Here is a 6086-nt window from a genome sequence, read left to right as displayed (position 1 = left end):
TTAACAGCATCATGAGCTGCTCTGAACTGCAGATTGATTGCAGATGGCAATAACAATCATTGCGAATGCAACCAAAACTATGCAACTGAATGCATGCAGAGAAATTAGAGCTGCCTGGTTGCTGAGGAGAGATCATGACAACACCATTAAACAAACTGATAACCAAACAAAAATTCAGTGGCCTTCTCTGTGACCAAATACAGAACATAAACTCCGAGGAACCAGATAGCTATTTTGTCTCTTCTAATGGAGTGGTTTCCCAGCAGTACTCTTGGATATGAACATTGCTCGCTGCATGCTGCACATTTCAACATTGTGTCTTCCTAAAAACCTTGTTGGAACCCACTAGAGCATTTTTTTTGAGCGTTTAGGAAGCACTTTAAATCACTAGCAATTTCCCTAAATGCTCTGCCACTGTAAATGGATGGGACATATTCCACTAGAGTGATTGCAATTACGGAAATCGCAATCGCAAGAAATGCAGCATTTTGGGAGGGTTCCCATCCTAATGAATTGTACAGGAGCTACCAAAATTACTTGCAAAACACTATCACAAATGGCTAGCGATTGCAAGAGTGCTTTGCGTTTTCTAGTGAGTTCTAGGCCTCACTTAGCTTTACTGATTACCTTCATCTGTAAATGTTTCTATTGGTTTCCTAAATACACTAACCTTCTAATTCTTTTTAACCTCTCAAGGACTGCAGGGCTAAATCCCCCTAGTGACCAGGCCATTTTTGGTAAAATTGGCCACTGCAGCTTTAAGGCCAAGCTGCAGGGCCGCACAACACTGCACAGAAGTGATTCCCCCCCCCCCCCTTTTCTCCCCACCAACAGAGCTCTCTGTTGGTGGGGTCTGATCACTCCCAAATGTTTATTTTTTTAATAATAGATATTATTGTTCCTGCTTTTTTTTTTTTTTTTAAACTGTGTCTTTAAAACCCTTTCCTCCCCACAGCCAGCCATTTACGGTGATCGCCTGTCATAGGCTTCTGCCTATGAGAGCCGATCGCTCTCTTGTCCCCCAGGGGGACAGCCGTGTGACACGGCTGTCCCCAGTGCAGCGCTGCTGCTGATCGCAGCGCTGCACAGTGTAAATAGATGGCGGTCACGCCGTCTAACCGTCTCCGAGCGGCAATAGCCACTCGGAGACTGAAGGCGCCCCCCAAGCAGTAGATGCGCGCGCAGCGTGTGCGCGATCTCCTACATTAGCTGGCCCCAGGACTTTACGGCAATCGGCGTTAGGCGGTCCTGGGGCTGCCGCCGCAGCCACACCCATTGGCGTGACGCGGGCGGCAAGAGGTTAATCACATAAATAAAGTTTCAGTTTCTTAAATAAATAGAATACAGCTTTTAGTCAAAATAAAAATGAAGTTCACTGTTGGACAAAAGACGAAATTTAACAATACCAATGTTTTCTTTTTTTATCCAAAGGTGTTAGATAAAATGACAGTAACAATATGTTATAGTTTTCAACATTAAAGCTTTTATACAACAATAACAATAGGAATGTTAGCTATAATGCTTTGATATAATATCACAATAGAAAAGTTTGTTATTTTTCAGCATAACAGGTATTGTTATACAATATTTAAATAAAAAAAGCTCTCCAGGCCAGGTTGTATTTGTTGGCAAATAGCAAGCCTGTGGCACAACATGATCCAACTTCAATATACTTTATAATTAAGAAATATCATATGTGGTAATTTATCTTTTTATTGTGTGAGAATAAAATATATGTTTTATTATGAAGGAATAATCACATCTATTGTAAAGAAAAAACTTCAAAACATTTTTTTTTCTTTGTACCAAGGCTTCATTTCCACCAAAAGCTTCTCATCACCTATTTGGAGTGAGATTTTCACATCAGCAAAATTCTCCTTGTCTGATCATTTCATAATCTTACTTGACCAAGGAAAAAGTATTCCTTTTTTCTTTTTACCACATCATTTTATACCGCATACTGTGGTTCAATTAAAAAAAAATCAGCTTAGAAGCCTTGGTAGAACACTAATAAATTGGTAGTGACTAGCCTAAAAAAATTAAGTCCTGTCTACAAGGACTAAGGCTCGGTTCCCACTTGTGTGGAAGACGTACCTGTCTGACATGTTTTCTATACCTCCCAAAAATACAAGAAGTGGATCCTATTAAAAAATGGTTTCATTTGCCACGTTACAGCAAAAGGAGCGCAGAGTCCTGACTTGCAGCATTTTAACAGAATGGACCACAAAACAATGGGTCCAAGGATGTAATGAAAGTCTATGAGGGCTGACAGGATCCACTCTCCTTAGGCTGGTCACTGCATGCAAAACGAAAACACTTACCTTGGTTCAGCCGCTCCTAGCGCCCGCCGCTTAGTTCACTGAAGGGTAGAAGCCGGTATACACAGACCATCCGGAGCCTGACAGAAGCCTGGGGCATCCCAATGGATTGCAAAAGACTAATGGGAATCCTCCTTAGTAACAAGGAAGATTCTCCTTAGTTCATGGTGGACCAATACAAAAATATCCCTGTTGCTAGGGAGAAATATAATATTGTAAACCAATGAGGTGGCCCATGCTTTTGCCAGCCTCTAGTCCTTGTATACTGGCTATTCCCTGGGCCAATGGGCACAGGCAGCAGCGGAAGCTGATAGTATTGTCTTAAGTGATGGAGTAGATGCAGAATGGCAGGTAATGTGACCGACAGCATGGACATGTGACGGAGCACACCGCATTCTAAGCAGATGTACCTTTACGATGCCGTTTTGCATCCACTCAAGTGGGAACCTAGTCTTAGTCTTGGAGGTCATGTTGTCTTCTTAAGAGTGTTTTAACCATGGTTTCCTAGATGCTATAAATAAAGGGTATGTTTTATGAAATGTTCATGTGGTTTTGAAACTTCTTCTTTTTGCCATGTTGTAGAATGCTGAAAACATAAAACATCAACAATGCCTTGAAATGTCCAGAAACAAGGTAAAAAAACAGCCAACAATACATTTTTGTTGGCACAAGTAGCACAGAAGTCCTAGAAAATGGTAAGCACTTAGGAAACAGTATTTTAAATGCACATCCTTGCATTGTTTATAATGTGGTTGCATTGTATATTGTCAGGTTTCATGAAAGAAGATGCAAAGAAAACTTAAGAAAATGTAAAGCTTTTACCCAGGAAAACCAAATGGATTCCTTTGACTAGTTTTTTTGTGCTTTTCTTTCATAAATATGACCCATACAGTGTACCATCCATCTAAGAGGAAGACAAGAAACAGTGCAAATACAAAGGAAGCAATTTGTTTTGATTTATGAAGTGCCAACATATTCTGTGGTATTCTACAGAGTAAGAAACAAATATGTACATAATAATATAGACAATGGTATACACAAAATGTAAACATTGGTAAAGGAGTGGTAGACATAGTAATTACAGTGACAAAAATGTAACCGAACCAAGTGTATAGCAAATGTCAAGGCAAAAAATTATGAAAGAGCCATGGCCTTGCAAGCTTATAGTATAAAGGAAGAGGGAGGAAACAAGAGACGGAAGTATTATACACTATGTATACCTAGAGACAGTGTATTTTTAATGTATATTTAGTAAAGAGGACAACTTGGTCAGATGTTTAAGTATAATGGATTGTTAAAATAATTGCAAAATCAAACTGGATCATGAAAAAGTGGAGGAGATTCCCAGAGGCAGCAGATAGAATCCTTAATTTTACAATGTCCTCCACTTGTGCTCTAGTTATGACTAGGTATGGTCAAGAACATGCAAATAATTACAAGTTGATGTCGATTTTTGTACTAATTTTATGCAAAATAATATTCAGCTTAAAAATGAACACCGTAGCAGAAACATTTTATTGATTTTTTTCAAAATGTATATATTTGCATAATGATAATTCACATTATCATAAACAACATTATCATCAACTTAGAATTATCTGCATGTCATTGACCATCCATAGCATTCACCTAGCAGTGATTTTGCTAAAACTGTTCCTGAGAACCTCAGAATGAGACTAGAAACAGTCAAAAAAAACTATGAGATAGTTTGAGGGAAGAGGAAGAGATGGGAGATATACACAGGGCCCAGTGCAATTCTGTGGGATAGAACACTCACTCAATGCTGATTTGCTATTACCCAGCATCGTAATCTAGTTACTGGTTGAGTAAACCTTAAAAATGAATGCTAATAATGCATGTTCTAACTCATCTGGCATCATATTAAACTAATAGATCTCTTTGCAATCCTCAGTAATATTACTTTAAACCTTCGGGTGCTTAGTACAGCCTGCAGCCACCAGTGCTCAACATCAAAGTGACATGGCCACCACTAGGGTATAAACTACAAACAAGCTTTTAGTCTATGCACATCAAAGGACAGCACTTTATTATGGTCCAAGATAAACAGTTAAAAAAACGTATAACTCACATTGAGGGTTCATGCAAACTGGACCCTAGTTTTATCACAGAGCCTATAAGGTATATGCACAGATTTGCATTATCCACTGCACCTTATGAATGTTACAAAATCACCCTCGGTCCTTTAAGGGATAGCCTGTTCTCCTTTACCTCCCAGATTTCAGCCTTCTGCCATCATCAAATCATCAGCAGGGATGCTCGGATACCCCTCTTTAAAATCCAAATTGATTCGGATCCGGATACCCAGATATCCGGATCCGAATCGGATATCCGAATCTGAACGTTCCATAATCCGAATAGAATCGGATATCCAAACCCATTATCCGGGAAATCCGAATTGATTCTGATATCTGGATAGAAAACCGGAAGTGGCCTTTAAATTGCTTCTAAAATATCTCTCTCTCTCTCTCTCTCTCTCTCTCTCTCTCTCTCTCTCTCTCTCTCTCTCTCTCCCCCTCTCTCATGATTTCTGCCATTAAAACCCTCTATTTGGGTATCCGAACTAACTATCCAACCGGATTCCGGATTTCAGATAGATATTCAGATAGATATAGATAGATTCGGAATTGCACAGATAACCGTAGTCCGAATCAGAATTCAGATAGTGGAAAAAGTTTGGATTATCTGGGTAGTGCGGGTACCCGAATATTGAATGAGCATCCCTGGTCATCAGTTTTGCTTCTACAAAAACAAATAGATCTGAGGATTGGAAAGGGGTTCTTCATAGTTTTTTATTATTATTATTATTATTATATAAAAATGAATATAATATACATTTTTGTAGGAAGAAGATAAAAGTATACAGAAGAAGTAGGAAGGTAGTAAAATAGGTGATAGTTGCATACAGATAAAAAAAGAGATAGAAATTTTTTTTTTATTATTTTAATACATATTTTATAGTTGGCTGTTGTTTCAAACTACCTTTTACATTTCTGTTTAAATAGGCAGGGGGTCAATATTAGGAGAGGACAGGGCAGATATCTGGGGGCCTCTTCATGATTAAAGCGTACTCACAAATTTCACCATAAGTCCTATTAGGGCCTATGTCAGTATGCATGGTGTAATTATCCTTACTTCCTCCTGGGCCCCAGAGGAAGAGATGAGCTACTTTTCCGTGACATGAACCAAGGGGCATTGGAAGAGGGGAGAAACATTTTTGTTCTCCTCTTGCAGAGTTCCCTTATGTCATGGACTATGTGGGTTGGTATAGTTCAAGCAGCAGAGCACCACACTATTCAGCTCAGCTGTTCTGGCAATGCAAGCTTACATGGGGACAGTGGACAAAAGAGCAAAGCAGGTAATTTAGGCACCAGCTGCCATTTGTTAGAATGGGTGCTGCATGAACCATAATGTTAATTGCGACTATACCTGCACCCACTATGTAATCTGCATGCCGGGGGTCCCCATGCCCAATAAATCATGCTTAAACGGCAGTACAGATATTGGGGGGAGAGTGCTTAGCGATGAAAGGCAGTGCTGAAATTGGAAGGTTACTGTGAGAATAGTGTAGAATTAATTAAAAAATATCAGCAAAGATTGTGATGGGTCAGTTAGGGTTAGGCATCAGTAGAGGGATGGCTCGTATGAGGAGAGGGTTACATTGCAGTAAGTGTTAGTAAAATATCTGTAAAAATGACTGATATTCTATTATCAGAATTAACCTCTGCTCAATGGAGGAATACCAGCAAT

Source organism: Hyperolius riggenbachi, chromosome 2, assembly GCF_040937935.1.
Source record: "Hyperolius riggenbachi isolate aHypRig1 chromosome 2, aHypRig1.pri, whole genome shotgun sequence".
Classification (NCBI taxonomy): Eukaryota; Metazoa; Chordata; class Amphibia; order Anura; family Hyperoliidae; genus Hyperolius; species Hyperolius riggenbachi.
Note: the sequence above shows the minus strand (reverse complement) of the source record.